Here is an 18,164-nt window from a genome sequence, read left to right on the forward strand (position 1 = left end):
GCAGGTTGTGTTTTCTTGATGGAGATAGAGAAAATGGAAAACCCAGAGATGTTTTGAGTTCTGGGAATGTCGCCCGCCCTGGGACTCCGAATGCCGTTGTGGGGGTTCCTATGGGTGCTAGACTCCCTGGAGCCATGCTGACCAATACAGGGATTTGCCTGGCCCCTGAAGGGCATTTCATCCTGTATGCATCGGGAGACATCAAGGCTTTTGGGATGCTGTGTGCAAAATGTGAAGGACTGATTGTAAGCCCTTGGCCGTTTGTTTGCTGTCCTGGCTGGGGGGAATACTTTTTCAAAGTGGAGCAGTCTATCACGCCGCCGAAGGCCTACCGCATAGATTAGGCCACAAGCGTGGCCACCGAGGAGTCTGCTACCTACACTCCTTTGGTGAGGCCTTCCACAGCTGCAATACCTGATGCCGTTAGCATCCCTGAGGGAGATGCCACCGCTTATACTACCACTACTGTTGGAGGAACTACTCCGGAGCTGATGGACATCAATTCTTCCACCATCACCGATGCCGCCATGCCCACTTTGGAGAAAGTGGAGCGTGCAAAAACTTACCGCAGCTGCAGTGGAAGACCACCCCCAAGTCCGTCCAGACCAAATCAGTGGAAGAAGATTGCATCTGAGAAGTCTAACAAAACAGTGAGTAAGACTGTGACTAATTATTTGCCGGCGGAAGGGTTACGGGACTCGGAGTTAAACTCCCTGTCCGATTCAGAGGATGATGACCTTTTTGAAACGATGTCACAAGAGTTGTTATGGGCTGGAGGGGATGACCTGGCCGCAACCTGTACAGACATTTCGGGCTGGCTAGCCTTTACTTCAGGGAGTGGAACGCCACTTGCAGAAACCCCGATCACCGTTAATGTGCCTTTGCCAAAGCCTGTAAACTTGCCCACACTTCAGAGAGACTATACCGCGCTGGTGCATAAGTCCCTGAATTCATGTATACCCCCTGGGGAGGGAAGTGCCCGAGCTTTACCCAGACTTGCAAGTTCTCAGCGACTCTTAAATAAACGATTCGCCACTGAGTATGGTTTATACTTCCCGTATATTCCCAGAGAGATCATGGTTGTGATCAAAGAGAACCACGAAGCATGGTACGCAGAAGTCGTCTGGAACTATCTGAAGGTTCCGAAGCCACTTTGCAAGAAAGCTTTTTCCCCTGAGTTGTATGAACGATTTGTTGGTTGTCTGCAGCACTGGAGCTATGGCCGATATATCTATGGGGACAAAGTTGTCATTTGCAGACCAGATAAAGACAGTGCAGTTTATTTTATTACAACTGTGGATGCACAAGGAAAAGACTTGACTCTGCCCTATCCAAGGTTTTATTGGTAAAAAAAAAAAAAAGTTACCTGGACTGTGTTTTTTTTGGATCTTAAAGAGTTTTCCATACCCTTTTTCTTGAAAATGCAAGGACTGTGGGGTAGCTAGATAGGGTCAACTCATAAGAAGTGCTGTGTCAAGACTACCTAATGGGTCACAGTACCTGCTTTTAGGAAAAGACTTCAGCGACTCCGACCACTAGGTGGTGTGGGTCGGCACAAATGTCTAGTGTCATTGTCTGCTAAAAAAAAGTTTTAAAAATTTAGAAGAGAGGGTCTCATTGATAATGGGATGAGATCCTACCTTTTAATAAGTTTAGATTGTATTTCGTTGTTGTTTGTGTGTTTTCTTTTTTTTTCCAGGATTCCCCAAGAACGTCTATCAAAACTGCCGGAGAATGAGTGTGGCAGATAGGCAGGAATTGGTTGGTGTATGTGTACTTTACTTGTATCAACAGGTTTATATACTGCAATGTTTCAACATGTTTTACATTTCCTTTTCCCTTCCCCATTCCAAACCCTAAAGTTCCGGTACTCAAATTGTTCTAGTCTTAGAAGTTTTCTTAGCCAGACAATGAGGACATTGTCTAAATCACCAGGGGGTATGTAGCGCTGGCTCCATATGCGCTATATTTTTTTTTTCAATTTTAATTTCCCCTTTAAACTGCAGTTTGGTTTGGGTTTAATTGTTCTAAATTTTGACCTCAGCATCAGTCTGGCTAGACTGCAGGGTGTTCTGCCTGGTAATGTGTGGCGCTTTCACTTTTGTCAGGTATTGAACCACAGTCTAGTTGGGTGCATTAAGGTTACTCTCTCTCGGGAACCAGCCCAGTGGGAGTGTCGCTCTTGCTGTGCCTGCTGGGAGAGGGTACTTAAGGTGCAGATGTCGCATGTTTTGGGGTTCCGGTCCAGAAGCATGTTCTGACTGCATGTTCCTGGTCCTCCTGACCAGCCCCGAGGACTTCCATGGCCTGGGGCGCGGATCCACCCGACTTTACGTCTCGGGCTGGCTAGCCCGAGGCGTGGAGACTGAAGGAAGGATTCTGAGGTGATCTGGTGCCGTCTTGGTTAGTGGAGAGCCCCAGCAACTGTGAAGTTATCCAGGGGAGGATTCTTTGGGAGAAGGCCACGCAAAGGTTGGCTTCTCAACAAGAGCCTGGACAAGCTGAAGGACCAAGGAAAATCCAATCTCATGCGGTATTGCCAGACTGGCTGCAAGATACTGGTACCACACTAGTGTTCTACAAGCTTTCAAGTTTCCCTCATGTGTTCTATAGCAAAGTCAGTGGCAGAGACTTGTTCCTGACTCAAACACCCTGTTGGCTGATAGGCCTGGTGAGAGAAGGACTATCCAATTAGGGTGAGGATCCAGTTGTGAATGGCTATTCTCTGGATTTACTGAAGTGAGAGATTTTGTTTCATACTGAGTTTGACAATAAGAGTACCTGGACTTTCCACCTAAACCCTCTAATCCTATGCTGAGAGACTGTGTTGTTAACTAGCTTTCGCGAATAAAAATCCCTTTAAGTGGATCTGGCGTCAGTCTCTGCAGTTCTTGGGCCAACTACCTCGGGAAATCCCTAGACGCATACGAGGTGAAGAAGGTAATGGTAAGCCAAATCAATTCAGCTGCTCCTTCGGGGGTCAGTGCTACATACAACTTAAATGGCTGATATTAAAAATTTCTAAAAAAAAAGTAAAAATCGATAAAAGGTTTTCATTTTTCATATTCAGGTTAATTCATAAAGATTGTCTACTATGCTCAATAGAATGTTGATAAATCTACAAGCCAAAGATGCTGGTGTAATAACAGATATTCATGTACTCCATCCAGTGGCGGGACAAGTTATTCCAGTGCCCAGGGTAAGGAGGCCAAAATGCCCCCCCCCCCCCCCCCCCCCGTTGCAGAGCAGGGGACGTTTGCAGCACACAAAAACATAGGTGATGGTTGCGGAGTGCACCCATATTACTATTTACATTCGTGGTTGGTTATCACCATGATCAGCAATTCGATTGCTTTGATGACGGCTTGGTTCTCAGCCAATAATGAGTAATCTGGCTGTCCAAGGGTGATTTCTGAAGATTGTAAATGGTGCTCTAGAACTGGCTGAAGCTGATCTTGGTCCTGCTTGAAAAACCTCCTTTGATCTGCGGGCTGCAGCGCTGAACATTGTATTTGGACAGTGGAGGAGTCTTGCTTTCAGAGTACAATAACACAGAGGGGGGATTGCTCCATCCACCTTGTTTTGAGTGGATGCATGGATCTATTGAGCCTGCTGAAAAAAAAATAATAGCTTGTACTAGGGTTGCACTGATCACGGTCTCAGTGCTGATACTAAGCATTTGCAAGAGTACTTGTACTTGTGCAAATGCCCCAATATATAAAACCAATACTTTCTGTGCAAAATGAATGGGATAAAATCATACTGTAAAGAATCGCATTGGGATTTGAACAGGAATGCGGTGTGATTCCTGTATGAACCGCATGCGGTTTCCCACACCACTCCTGTGTGAACCCAGACTTGTCATAGTGACTTCAGCCTGGGTTCACATAGGGGGGGGTGCTGGAAATGTGATTGAGACAGGAATCCCACCACATTCCTGTTCAAATCACATGTGATTCTTTACAGTGCAATTTGAGCCCATTCATTTTGTATGGGCTCAAATCGCCCCACAAAGGTATCAGCAACTGGTATCAGTGAGTACTGGAGCATAAGTATTGTTGGTACAAACAGGTATTGGTGCAACCCTAGTGTGTACCCAGCCTTAGACAATGTGTGGGGGTTTTTAACCACTTAAGGACCGCCGCATGTAATAATAAGTTGGCAGAATGGCAAGCACAGGCCCAAGCACGTACCCATATGTGCCTGCCTTACAGTGGGTGGGGGGTCCGATCGGACCCCCTCCCGCTGGCTGCGGTGGTCCGTTTTGCTTCAGGAGCGATCCGGGATGAGTGGATGGCCGTTGGTTTCTGGCCATCCCCTCTCGATCGCTCCTGGCGAATGAGAAGCTTCCCCCGCTGTGTAGTATAAACACAGGCAAGGAGGAAGTGATGTCACTCTCCTCGGGGCGGTCTTTTTGACTGGACTGCGAGGAGAGCACATAGTAAGTGCACCAATCACTACACTAATACATAGGTACACATAGGCACACAAATCACCCCCCGATCACCCCCCCGATCGCCCCCCAGCCCCCCCTCCCAGTCACAGTGTCACTGATTGCAGTGATCATTTATTTACTGATCACTGCATTTAGTGTCAGTTGTGACAGTAAAAACTGTCAGGGCAGTTAGTGTTAGGTCCAGGGTAGTCCCCTACCCCCCCAATAAAGGTTTAACCCCCTGATTGCCCCTAGAGTTAACCCTTTCACTCCCTTTTGCCAGTGTCACTAAGCAATCCTTTTTCTGATCGTTGCATTAGTGTCACTGGTGCCGCTAGGTAGCTAGTTATTTTTTAGGTTCACCGCCAGGTTTTTATAGCGTTAGGTACCCCCATATACTACCCAATAAAGGATTTAACCCCCTGATTGCCCCTAGAGTTAACCCTTTCACCAGCGATCACCGCATAAGTGTCACTGGTGATGCTGGTTAGCCAGTTAGTTATTTAGGTTCCCCGTCAGGTTTTTTATATAGCATCCAGGACCCCCATATACTACCTAATAAAGGTTTTAACCCCCTGATTGCCCCCAGGTAACCCTTTCACCCCCTTTTACCAGTGTCACTAAGCGATCGTTTTTCTGATCGCTGCATTAGTGTCACTGGTGCCGCTAGGTAGCTATTTATTTTTTAGGTTCACCGCCAGGTTTTTATAGTGCTAGGTACCCCCATATACTACCTAATAAAGATTTTAACCCCCTGATTACCCCTAGAGTTAACCCTTTCACCAGCGATCACCGTATAAGGGTTCCAAAAAAAAAACGCATTGTTAGCAGGATCAGCCAAGATACCTGCTAGCACCTGCGTTTTGCCCCTCTGCCCAGCCCACCCAAGTGCAGTATCGATCGATCACTGTCACTTACAAAACACTAAACACATAACTGCAGCGTTCGCAGAGTCAGGTCTGATCCCTGCGATCGCGAAAAGTTTTTTTTGGTAGCGTTTTATATTTAAATCCTGAAGGCAGTGCTTGGTTTTTGGGATCCCATACGCGGCTAGACTCCCAAAAAGTCCCCCACATGTGGTATCCCCATACTCAGGAGAAGCAGCAGAATTTATTTTGGGGTGTAATTTGACTTATGCCCATTACATGTGTGAGCAATATATCATTAAATGACAACTTTGTGCAAAAAATAAAAAATAATATTCCCGCAACTTGTGGCAAAATATAAAATATTCCATGGACTCAACATGCCTCTCAGTAAATAGCTTGGGGTGTCTACTTTCCAAAATGCAGTAATTTGTGGGGGTTTTGTGCTATTTTGGCATTTTATGGCCTTCGAAACTGTGATAGGTAGTGAGGAGTGAAATCAAAAATTTGCACCCTTAGAAATCCGGAAGGCAGTGATTGGTTTTCGGGGTGCCGTGCGCGGCTAGGCTCCTGAAAAGTCCCACATATGTGGTATCCCCGTACTCAGGAGAAGCAGCAAAATATATATTGAGGCGCAATTCCACATATAACCATTGCATGTGTGAGCAATATATCATTTAGTGACAACTTTTTGTAAACTTTTTTTTTTTTTTGTGTGTCATTATTCAATCACTTGGGACAAAAAAAAAAAAAAAAATATTCAATGGGCTCAACATTTCTCTCAGCAATTTCCTTGGGGTGTCTACTTTCCAAAATGGGGTCATTTGGGGGGGGGGGGGGGTTGTACTGCCCTGCCATTTTAGCACCTCAAGAAATGAGATAGGCAGTCATAAATTAAAAGCTGTGTAAATTCCAGAAAATGTACTCTAGTTTGTAGACGCTATAACTTTTGTGCAAACCAATAAATATACGCTTATTGAAATTTTTTTTTTACTAAAGACATGTGGCTGAATACATTTTGCCCTCAATGTATGACTAAAATTGAGTTTATTCGATTTTTCTTATAACAAAATGTAGAAAATATCTTTTTTTTTTTTTTTTTCAAAATTTTTCAGTCTTTTTCCTTTTATATCTTAAAAAATAAAAATCGCAGAGGCAATCAAATACCATCAAAAGAAAGCTCTATTTGTGGGAAGAAAAGGACGCAAATTTCATTTGGGTACAACATTGCATGACCGCGCAATTACCAGTTAAAGCAGCGCAGTGCGAAATTGTAAAAAGACCTCTGGTCCTTAGGCTGACAATTGGTCTGGGGCTGAAGTGGTTAATTGACTCAAAGACAAACAAATCTGCAACAATGAGAATAAAGATAACAGGGAAAACATTTGTCATTTTTAGTACTAGACATGTGCATTCGTTTTTGTCCGAATGTATTTTCGTTCAAATTTTGGGCATTTTCATTATCGTTTTAACAAACAATAATGAAAATGCAGAATCCGAAAACCAAAAGATCCGACATAAACAAATGTTTTATTCTCTTTTTCATTGCAACAGCTCGATATAGATAGGAGATTTTAAAATGGCGCTGACAATAGCGATCTGTGTGCATCAAAGCTGTGGTCGAATGTGCCTAACCTTAGCTCTATTAGTCCAAGATCATTCGACATAGAGAGAAAAGATTCAACATTATAGAGACAATAGCAAAAAAAAGAAAGATTTGACATGAAGATTTGACAGACACCATAAGCCTTCAATGACAGATTCAATCTTAACTATTTCAGATTTTCAGATGAATGCATTTTTTAACAAAACAAAATAAATAAAAAGGAATTTCGTGAGTAACTAAATACATTTATTTTTTCGGACGAAAACGAAAATTCCATTCTACATAGAGAGAAAAGATTCAACATTATAGAGACAATAGCAAAAAAGGTTGAATGTGCCCAACCTAACTCTATTAGTCCAAGATTATTCGATTGTAGCACCAACCCCTGAAGGAGCTGCTGATTTTATTGGGCTTACCGTTACCTTCTTGACCTCGTGTGCGTCTAGGGGTTTCCCGAAGTAGATGGCCCAAAGAATCGTAGAAAGTGACACTAGATCCGCTTTTGGGATTTTTATTTGCAAGTAGACAAATCACAGTCTCTCAGGGTTAGAGGGTTTTAGGTAGAAAGTTCAGGTACTCTTGAGAACAGCCATTCACAACTGGATCCTCACTGCTACCGGATAGACCTCCTCTCACTAGGCCTAGCAGCCTAAGGCTCCGCTTTAGCCTAGCAGAGTGCTCAGATAAAGCGAAGCCTCTGCCACAGACTTGCACATGGAATGTTTGAATAAAGTCTCTGCCACAGACTCATTGTAGAACACTTGTAGTAAAGTCTTTGCCACAGACTTGTTGTAGAACACTTGTAGTAAAGTCTCTGCCACAGACTTGTTGTAGAACACTTGTAGTAAAGTCTCTGCCACAGACTTGTTTTAGAACACTTGTAGTAACTGAAGGATATAGACCAATTTACCAGTATCTTGCAGCCGATCCGGCAATACGGTACGAGTGTAGATTCACTTGGGGTCTTTCAACTAAGCCTCCAGGCTCTTTCTGAGAAACCAGCCTTCCGCATAGCCTTCTCCTGAAGATTCTTCCCCTGGTTGCTTCCTCAGTTGCTGGGCCTCTCCACAGATGAGACGGCACCAGACCACCTCCGAATCCTCCCTCCAGTTACTTTTCCTCGGGCTAGCCAGCCCGAGACTCGGAATTAGATAGATCCGCACCCCAGGCCATGAGGGCCCTGAGGGCTGATCAGGAGGACCAGGACCAAACAAACAGAAAGATATTCTGGACCAGAGCCCAGAAGCACGTGATGTCAGTACCTTAACCACTTCAGCCCTGGACCAGTTTGCTGGTCAAAGACCAGACCACTTTTTGCAATTCGGCACTGCGTCGCTTTAACTGATAATTGCGTGGTCATGCGACGTGGCTCCCAAACAAAATTGATGTCCTTTTTTCCCCACAAATAGAGCTTTCTTTTGACTTTCTGTGGTTTTTATTTTTTGCGCTATAAACAAAAATAGAGCGTCAATTTTGAAAAAACACATTTTTTTTTACTTTTTTTTTATAACAATAGATTTTTATTATAAATTTCCACAAGAATTACAGCAGAGGATATACAACAACAAGCGTATGATCAAATTGCAGTGTCAAGTACATATATAAGCAGTATGAAGGCAGTATAGTAACTGTAAAGTACGTAAAGTGCAGCATTACACTATTTTCCTGGAAACTAAAGATCTGTCTAAGCATATGTGGCTCTAGTGTGGACAAAGATAAGCCAAAGCAAATAATCCTATTACAGACTGGAAGATACAATACAGTGGAACAGTTTGCAAGCTCAACTATAAGATATGTGCTTATGGGATGATTATGGGGGGATCTACCCATAGGGGAGGGAAAGCAGTAAATAGGGGACGTACGCCTCTCCAGCCTGGGTGCCCCTTCCGGGATCTAGCTGCACCCAAGCCAGTTGACCGCACCTCCCCCTGATTCGAGTTGTGAAGTTGTCCTCTCTCAGGATGCTAATTGTGTCAGTTACACTATATGTTCCTTATACCAGTTCAGCCATGGTTCCCATTCTGTGTAAGCCTGACTATATTTGCCTAAGGAGGAGGCGAACATCAGCTCATAGGAGATATGTAAGTGAGCTGTCTGGAGAACCTCAAAGAGCGAAGGTACTGTTATCGACCTCCACCCTCTGGCCAGTCCCAGACGCACACTCAGGAGACTATGGGTTGCAATTTTCCTTAAACAAGGAGGTATTACTTCAATGCCTAGCGACAGTATAGCTAGACCTGGGCATGGGTGCACAAGGGTATCAGAAATTATGGATACTACGTTAAATACGGCAGACCATAGAGGTTGGATCACCGGGCATTCCCAGAAAATATGAAAGAGTGTGCCTCTGTGTCCGCAGTTTCTCCAGCACAATGGTGAGGATTGAGGGGTATAGCAGGCTATCCGCGAGGGTGTTAGGTACCACCGCAGCAGAAACTTCAGGTAGAGCTCCCACAAGTTGGCGCTTCTAGTGGTCTTGTAGGTAGAAGAGATGGCAATACGCCATTGCTCGACGTTGAAGGATTCAGACAAGTCCAATTCCCACGACCGCATGGAGGGGGTTTTAATAAATGTCGTTTTCTGCTGTAGGAGACTATACATTAACGAGATTCCTCTAATAGACGTGGTAGGGTTTGTGAAGTAAAGATGAGCCCTCCAGGGTAAAACGATGGTCGGGTTGGGGAGAGCTGAGAGTAAGTGGGAGATTTGATTATAAGTGAAAATGTCGCCCGGTTGTAATCCGAATTCCAATTGTAATGAGCTAAAGGTTTTTGTGGCCGGTCCTATTTGCAAAGCACTAACTGCAGTGACACCTTTGGCCAACCAGCGTTTGATATTTAGGTTTGGGATCAGGAATTGAAGACAAGGAAGGGTTAGTGGAATGGATTTGGAAGGCGCATCGGCCAGTGGAGTGTGAAGCAGGATTCTCCAAGCCTCTATGGCCGCCACCATAGGTGGAGAAATGCTAGGGGGTAGAGTGGGCATAAATCTAGCTGCCAAGAGTAGATCTAGTGGATTTCTGTAAGGACATAGGTAGATTTCCAATTCAAGCCATCTAGCCTTGGCCCCCGCTCTGAAACCACTGTCTGATTTGTGCCAAGCACGCCGCCTGATACTAGTCTTTTATTGCAATATGCCCTATTCCTCCTACCAATCTGGACTTAATACGTTTATGAAATGCGCATCTGGCTTTTTTCCCCTGCCATAGAAAATTATTCAGCATAGCTTGAGCTTTAATAAAATATGTGTTAGGGGTTGGAATAGGGAGAGTGTGAAATAGATATATGAATTGAGGGAGAATTGTTATTTTAAGCGCCGCCAGACGACCGGACCACGTTAATTCTACTCTAGATAAAAAACGCAGTTTGTGTTCTAAATGTTGAAAAAATGCTGTATAGTTGACCTCAACTAATTGTGCCGTCTTAGCCGTTAATGTAATGCCTAGATATTGTATCCCATTAGCGTTCCAAGAATAAGGGTAGGTGTCTGCCAGGTGGGCCCGGACGACAGGGTCAATACCTAGACCAAGAATGTGGGACTTATTTTCATTAACCTTATAATAAGATATTCGGTTGAATAAAGTCAAGGTGTCAGAAATTGCAGCCAGGGAAGACTCCACCTCAGTCACGATCAGAATTATGTCGTCAGCAAATAAACTGATAACATGACTGTCTGCGCCGACTGGGAAGCCCTTGATTGTAGGGTGGCTTCTGATATATATAGCCAGTGGTTCCATTAAGAGGTTAAATATCAACGGGGATAATGGGCACCCCTGTCTCGTGCCATTAGAAATTGTGAAAGCGGTGGACAGGACTCCGGATGCACTCACCCTGGCCGAGGGATTGGAATACAGAGCTAAAATAGCCGAGAGTATATTGCCGGTAAAACCAAAGGCTTCCAGGACTCTTGTCATATAGAGCCAGTGTATGCGATTGAAGGCCTTCTCTGCGTCCAGAGTCAGAAGCAGAGAAGGCCTTTGCTGTCTCTCGGCCATGTGAATAATATTAATCATTCTGTGAGTGGCATCCGACGTCTGTCTGCCCAGGGTGAACCCCGCTTGGCCCGGATGAACAAGTGCAGGTAGTAGTGTGACTAGACGCTGAGCAATCAACTTGGCGTATAATTTAACATCAGTATTTAGGAGCGATATCGGCCTAAAATTAGAGGGGGTGTCAGGAGTCTTCCCGGGCTTGGGTATAGTAACAATTATTGCTGCTAACATTTCAGAAGGGAAAGAGGCAGAGGCAGCCGCATCATTAAAAACTTTTACTAGATAAGGGATCAGTACTGGAGCAAACTCTTTATAATATTCCCCCCCAAATCCGTCCGGACCTGGGGATTTGTTTAGTGGTAAGGAGGCAATGGCTTTATGGACTTCAGTATCAGTAAATGGTTCATTTAGGGATTGTAGTTGGCTGGTCGTCAGGCTGGGGATGGAGATGGAGGACAGGAAGTCGTCAATCGCACCAAGTCGTGGTTGGGGCGTCAAGGGATCTTTTTTAAGGTTATATAAGGAGTCATAGTAAGAGCTAAATGCATCAGCTATTTGTTGGGGGTGATACACTTTTTGTTTAGTCACGGGATGGATCATGTAGGGAATCTTAGATTTGTGTCTATCACCCCTCAAGTTGCGCGCTAGGAGTTTGCCTGCTTTTGCTGCCATGTACATAGTAGTTCATCTTCACTCATTTGGAAGTTCTTTCGAAATCCTCCAGAAGTAGGAGTCTAAGGTCATGTCTGAGTTGGGTCAGTTTTATAGATAAGGGCAGAGTAGTGTGGGTCTTGTTTTGTGTCTCAATGTCAGCAATTGCTGTAGTTAGCTCGGTAAGGCGCCGCAGCCTCTGCCTCTTTGCCCTCACACCTAGCTGTATCAGAATTCCCCGCATATACGCCTTATGGGCATTCCATAACATACCATTATCTCCCACAGTACCATCATTATTATCAAAAAATTCCCGAAGGCGGGTGTGTACAGTGTCTCTAGAGTCCTTCTGTTGGAGAAGAAAAGAATTAAGTTTCCATAGGGGGCTCCTCTGTACCGCTGTTGGATCAGCAATAGACAACACCACTGGGGCATGGTCTGCCCAAGATATGGTGCCAATGGAGACATCTTTCGACAATAATAAAACTCTTTGGTCAACCAAAAACAGGTCTATACGCGTGTAGACCCGATGGGGTGAAGAGAAAAAAGTAAAGTCTCATTCAGTCGCATGGAAGCAACGCCAGGCGTCATACAGATTGTTGTTGTGAATAGAGGGAAGTAGTGCAGCGCCCTCCGATGGGAAGTCGAGGTGGAATCGCACGTCGGGTCTGGAGTGGCGTTAAAGTCTCCGCAAATCACTAATAAACCTTTTTGGATCTTCCGTATTTTCCTAGTAAGCTTGTTGAAAAAATGAACTTGGTGCACGTTAGGGGAATATACTGTGGCAATCGTGTAGGTAGAGGAATTTACATCACAAACCAGGATCAAAAATCTTCCTTTAGGGTCTTTAATCTCTAGATGCAACTTAAACGGCACTGTATCCCTAATGGCTACAAGAACACCTCTAGATTTGGAGTCAGCGTTGGCTGTGAAAACATGGGGGTAATTGCCATGCGAGCATTTGGGGGGAGCTGAGGATCTGAAGTGCGTCTCCTGCGTGCAGACAATGTCACTGTTGTGGAGTAGAGCTTCCCGCCAGAAGGATTTCCGTTTTACGGGATGATTGAGGCCTCTAGCATTGATGGTGAGGATCTTCAAAGCCATATTCTATGAGGTCTACGTGCTAAGATGTAGCGGTGGTATGGGTCTGAGGTGGTAGAGCAGACGACCGAAGGGTAAAAGGGGTGCACAAATAAAGGAAGTGTCACAGCCAGTAAAAAAAAAGGTGTACTCACATTGCCGACTATTGAAACAAAGGATCCTCTTGGAGGATTTAGAGAAGTGGTGTACCAGTAGTCTGAGCTGCCCGACAACCCAACCTCCAGAAGGTTCTCAAAGAGTTTCGCTTCTCTGGCCGTTAGATGTCTCGTGGAGCAGAAACAGAACAAATTAGGAAAAAGAAAAAAAGAAAACATGTAAGAAAAATAAGAGAAAAACATAGTTCAGTACCACTGAGCACCAACAGGGTGTTCCTCTAAGTAACTAACAAGTCACCCGCAGTCAGCGGATAACTGCTGTTATTTGTGGGGGTTTAGTCCGACCAAATAGGTCACAGCCCTACACTCCAGGGATATAAAGTGTCTCAAGACCATCCGATAAGTTCATGTATGAGAACGTGCATTTTTGCCGGTGACTTCTTTCCAGTCCCTGTCAACTGGTCTGGGGGTGCTGGTGGGAGGGGAGATGGTCACCTCCTCAGGAAGAATATCCCATTCTCGCAGGAGAGCAATACCTTCCTCTAAGGAGGAAATCGCAAACGTGCGATTGTCCCGTGTCACTACAAGTTTCGTAGGGTGGCCCCATTTGTATGCGACTTTGTGATTTCGGAGAGCTTTTGTAATCGTGTTCAGGTTCCTCCTTTTCTGCAGGGTGTATTGGGACAGATCTGCAAAAAACTGCAAATTTTGATATTGTGAGGGAACGACCTCCCGCTTTCTCATGTATAACATGAGGGTTTCTTTAACATGAAAGAAGTGTAGGCGTAGGAGAACATCCCGTGGTATTCGCTCCGACAAGTGGGAAGGTTTGGGTAGCCGGTGTATTCTATCTATGGTAACATCAAGATCCGTAAGCTCAGGAATGAGGGTTTTAAAGAGCGTTGTAGCGTAGGAGTTCAGGTCAGATTGTTGCACTGATTCGGGGACACCCCTTATTTTCAGATTGTTTCTCCTAGACCTGTCTTCCAAATCGGCCAATTTCGCCCTAACCCATGCAGTGTCACTTTCTTTTTCTTCATAGACATCTACCAAGTCATTAATTGTATCAGCATATTCGCCCATTTTCACCTCAATGTGATTCACCCTGTCCCCCAGATCATGAATGTCCCGGTTAAACTTATACATGCAGGACGCCATATCCGATTGTATGGTGCTTCTGAGGGACAGCAGCATGTCTTTTAATACAGTGTCCAGCACTGGCTGATTTAGCGTAGGGAAGGATTCGATCGATTCTGGCATGTCCCTTGTGTCATCTCCGGAGTCGGGGCCTGGGCTGTCCACGGTATGTAATCCGTTGCCATCCAGCCTGGGTTTGGACTTAACTGGGCTTCGGGTAGCTGGGGAAGGCGGGGTGAGGGCCGGAGATCGGGTAAGGGGGTCAGTTTAGTAGGATTCCCTGTGTTAGCGTGATGTCGCGCTGCTGAGGCTGCAGGGCCGGAGTAGGCCTCGGCGCCATCTTGCTTACCCTCCATGCCTTTTGTGTGGAAGAAGTCCGTTACCCGGTGCGGGTGTCTGGTGTTCCGCCATTTGCTAGGCATGATCCGGACTGTTGCCCCAGCTAGATCGCCGGTTTTCCGAGTGAAATCGGTGCTCGGATGGTCCACTGTTAGCCGCTGAATCCCTGAAGCGCCGGAGCTCTGGATCTATGCGACCATCCGGCTCCGCTGCAGGCCACGCCCCTATTTTTACTTTTTGTTATAATAAATATCCCCCAAAAATATATATAAAAAAACATTTTTTTCCCTCAGTTTAGGCCGATACGTATTCTTCTACAGATTTTTGGTAAAAAAATCGCAATAAGCCATTATTGATTGGTTTGCGCAAAAATTATAGCGTTTACAAAATAGGGGATAGTTTTATGGCATTTTTATTAATATTTTTTTTTTTACTAGTAATGGTGGCGATCAGTGATTTTTATTGTGACTGTGACATTATGGCGGACACATCGGTTATTTTTACACATTTTTGGGACCATTATCATTTATAAAGCAATCAGTGCTATATAAATGCAGGCTAGGCTTTAATTTAGTGAACACTGATTTCTGCTCCAATCACATGGAGCAGAGATCAGCGTCACTAGTTGCTAGGCAGAACGGGGAAATGCCATTTACAACGGCATTTCTTCGTTCAGCCTCCCCATCAGACAATCTCGGGTATGCCCCCGGTGATCGAGTCCACGGGACCCGCGACCGGACTCACAGGGGCCCCGACCAGCACGCAAATACACCGCCAGCAGCGCGCTCACGATGGCAGGGCGGCAAATTTAAAATTAAACGCATCAACCCTTTGCATTTGCGTTTGGTCACTGTTGATTGCTCTTAAAAAAAATGTTGTTTTTATTGACAATCACTGGAGTGCTGAACATCTTTCCCTCATTTCTCTACTCAGCCAACGACTGTGGATCGAGCGCCAGGGAGCTCTGCTTTCTATGTGATGTATGGGTAGTAGCACTGACTTTTTTGTTTATAATTCTGGGGTGTCTTCTTAGGGTGCAGATAGACACTTGTGGAGTAGGTTAGAGAAATACACCCTTAGTTCAGAGTGTAGGTCATTATAGGACAAGATTGGGAGCATCTGGAAGGACAGTGTCATTGCGGGAGGAAGCTGATACCAGTGGGAGGAATTAGGTAAGCAGGTTGGTTTTTGCTTGGTAGAATCCTCATAATAAAGGGTAACCATTTGTGGTGTAGGTGAGAGGATGTGCTGGTGTTTGACAGATCGGCATCAAGCTTTTCCTTGTGCAGGAGGATCATGAGATCTTGTATGACATCTGAAATAGTGGGTGGGATGGCAGAGGACTATTTTTTGAGACTGGCGCATCTGGCCAAGTTCTGTTGTAGGTGAGCGGGGATAGATCATAGCTTGCAGTGTAGTAGGGCAGGTAGACTGTATGGCTTTCTAACTCATGATTGGTATATTTAGAGCTTTGCGCAATCTAGTCCATACAAACTCGTAACAGACAAGATAGATTGTAAACTCTAAGCCCTTGTACACACGGTCGGAGAATCCATCGGAATGTGTCCTATCGGACCGTGTCGTCGGATAATCCGACTGTGTGTGGTATGCATCGGACTGATTCTGTCGGAATATCCGTCGGACCCAATTTTCCAACATTTTGGAAATATTTCCCGACCAACTGGGCCGATCGGACATACTCCGATCATGTGTAGAGAATTTTGATCGGACCAAGTGCCACGCATGCTCAGATCAAATTCCTACATCAAAGCTATTGGCTACTAGCCTGAATGTAGTCCCATCGGAACGAAATTACGTCATCACGTTCTGAAAGATCGGATTTTTCGCCAACTTTGTCCGACCGTGTGTATGCAACAGTTTCGGACAAGATCAGACGGACAAAATCCGATGGGCAAAATCCGACGGATTTGGTTGTGGAAATCTCCGACCGTGTGTACAGGGGCTTAGGTTGGAGAGGTTTGCTCCCCCCTCGCTTCTCGGGAGGAAAAGTTTGTGCAGAGCAATGCAGGGGCAACATCTTTGCCACAGAAAGTTTGATAGAGTTTTGTATATTTTTTGTATGTCGCTGTGATGCAACAATATAAGGATGGTTTGTAGGTGGTACAGGAGTCTGGCACAGCTGACCATTTTAAATAGGTGACACCTCCCGAGAAGCAAGATGGGGAGATCGATCCATGTCTCAAGTTCTTCCGAGATTTTTGAGATTTCTGGGGTTGAGAATTAAGATGGTATAGAGAGGAGGGTATTTTACCAATGTTAATACTTAGGTAGGTGATGTGGCATTTTGAGACAGAGAAGACAGAGGAACTGATTCATGGAGGGTGGGGGCCTAGTGTGTAACAAGGGGAGAATTTCACTTTTGGAAAAATGTATATGCAGGCCCGAGTAACTCTTAAAACATGTAAAAAATTATTGGATAGTTATCATGTCTGAAGCCAGATTGGACGTGAAAAGGAGAATGTCATCCACGAAGAGTGCTAGTCATAGATTTTGTTGGCCAATGTGTACTCCTTGCAGGGAGGGGTGGGCAAGAATGTGGCGGGAGAGGGGTTGTAAGGCCAGATTGATTGTCTGGAGCCTTTGTTTCATTTTATAGGGTTGGAAATGAGTCCAGCTGCTACAATGTTTGCTGAGGGGTCTGCGTAGATTGTAGAAATTAGGTGTAGGAATGGGCCCCAAAAAACAAAACTTTTTAGGGCCATTGACAACCGGCTAAAACTGACATTGTCAAAGGCATTTTCTATGTCCAGTGAGATTATTGCGATGTCGCTGTCAGGGTTGGCCTTTGCATATTCAAGGACCACAAGCACTTTACGCATGTTGGGTGCTGCAGAGCGTCCCTGGGTAAAGCCAGCCTGCGCAGGGTGTATCAGGGCGGGCATCATTTTGGCCAGTCTATTGAACATGATTTTTGAAAGAATTTTGGAGTCCACGTTTAATAGAGATATTGGTTTGTAGGCGCCAGGTTCTGTGGGATCCTTGCCCTTCTTGGCTATTCATTTTATGTGGGCTTGGTATAGAAACGAAGTAGTCGCATCCTTTTAGGATCTCCTGATAGACCGTTGTTAGTGAGGGAGCCATGGTGTGAGCCATTCATTTGTAGAATTCAGGGGTGTATCCGTCTGGGCCTGGGGCCTTACCATTTGCTAATGTGGAATGTGGAGGTTGTCTTAAGGATCTCCTGCTCCATTATCGGAGAAGTAAGGTTAGAGAGGAGTGTAGAGGGATTTGGGCTAAAAAGTCTTGGGCTGCGGAGATGTCAATTTGGTCTGGGCTGTTTAGTCTGGTGTAGAATTGTTCTAGGATTAGACTAATTTCCACCGCAATGAAGGAGATGTTTCCCTGGGAGTCTTTTAGCATTGATATACGGGTGCCTCTGCAAAGTCTCGCCAACAACTTCCTAGACTTATTGCCGAATTTGTGGTATTGTAAGTCTAGATGTGCTTGATGTATTCGTTCCTGAGCCTCAGCCCATAAATAAAATTCAGCCTTGGCTTCTCAGCATGATTTGCAATGCCCAGAGGTGTTTTTCTGCGAGAGCAGTGATTGGGTGTGTCTGAGATGGTCATTGGCTTCTCTGTAGTGCTTTAGAACATGTATTTTGTAGGAGGCTGCAAATGCAATAATTCTACCTCGCAAGACAGCTTTGCCAGCATCCCAGTATAGCTTGGGGCTATTAACTGCATTAATCCATTCATATTCAAACCAGATCTCTTGTAGGATTTTCTGGGTTGTGGGCTAAATATTGGGGGAAGCATCATGTTTTAGCTGGGGGTGGTAAGCCGTAGTCTCGTATTGAGAATGTGATGGGGGCATGATCGGATATCGCTATTTCATGAATATGAGTATCTGACGTATGAGGCAAAAGAGTGGGGTTGCAAAATAGATAGTCGACTCTGGACAAAGTGTGGTGAAGGGGTGA

Source organism: Lithobates pipiens, unplaced genomic scaffold (assembly GCF_037356315.1).
Source record: "Lithobates pipiens isolate NorthernLeopardFrog02 unplaced genomic scaffold, aLitPip1_a1.2 Scaffold_8, whole genome shotgun sequence".
NCBI lineage: Eukaryota > Metazoa > Chordata > Amphibia > Anura > Ranidae > Lithobates > Lithobates pipiens.